A 1,118-nucleotide genomic window follows, 5' to 3' on the forward strand; every position below is an offset into this window, starting at 1 on the left:
ATCCAGCTTGGTCTTCTTCCGACTCTGGAGCTTGCATCTTCTTCCGCGTAGTCTTACTCGTTTTCGTCTTCTTTCTTGTTTCTTCGACTAGCGGGCTTGGGTTTAGGTACGGTGTTGGCTTAACCGGTGAATCTGCAAATGCATACCGTTTCGCCTTCACTTTCCCTTGTTTTGTTAGCGGATCTTGACTTGCGTCAAGATCCGCAGGGGTCCCCGAGGGGACCTGGGGAGGATAGAGAGGTTTCTCTTCTAGATCCGGATCCGGATCCACCTCTCTTCCGTCGACAGAGTTCCTCCCAAAACTCCATCGATCCGCGGATCTGTTCATCAGCAGCGTCTTCGTCGATCCGACCTCCGACGACGCCTCTTCCCCTGGCTCAATCTTCACTTGAGCATCTTCTTGGGACTCACGGTGAAATCCCGAGTCACCAAAAGATCCGGGCACGCGCACCATTGTGGTGTAGCGGGATCAGCAAAATCTGCGAGATTGCCAGATCCAACTTACCAACTGCGCCCAGACACCGACTAACGGAGGGGGTCCCCCGATGATCCGTGTTCTGCTGAACTTTCCTCACCTTGTGTACCCGTCGGTAGGGCGGGATCTGCTCTCTCGGTAACTTCCGAAGAGTTCAAGTGATGAAGCTTGAGTGTCTTGGCGAGACGTGGGGATGGGGTGGAGCAGCAGTGGAAAATCTTCACTCTGCGTCCGTGGATGGTTCCGTATCCTAAGCGAATATTCGAGCTTATGGATCCGGGGCCTAGATCGTGGATCTGGCCGTAGGGTTGCCTTGCGGGTGTGTTCCCTTGCCTTTGTGTTGTCCTTTGAGTCGTACTTGCCGCCTCCTGTGACGGGATCTTGAGAGTTGAGAGCCCCTAGGGTGTAACCGACCAAGTAGTAAATTCGGTTAACCTGTCGGATCTGCACAGGTAAAGGAAAAGCTCACTAGGTTGTAGGATCTGGCCAATGTATTATCCAGTTATCACTACCAACACTAGATTCGCAATTCCCAACCTTCTCGGAGCTCGTACGGCCAATGTAGTTCCGGTTCTTGAGGGCAGGAAGGCACTTGCGTGTCACTGTGCAAATTGGAGTCTGTATTGATATTTAAGCCTATACC

Source organism: Phytophthora infestans, genomic scaffold (assembly GCF_000142945.1).
Source record: "Phytophthora infestans T30-4 supercont1.9 genomic scaffold, whole genome shotgun sequence".
NCBI lineage: Eukaryota > Oomycota > Peronosporomycetes > Peronosporales > Peronosporaceae > Phytophthora > Phytophthora infestans.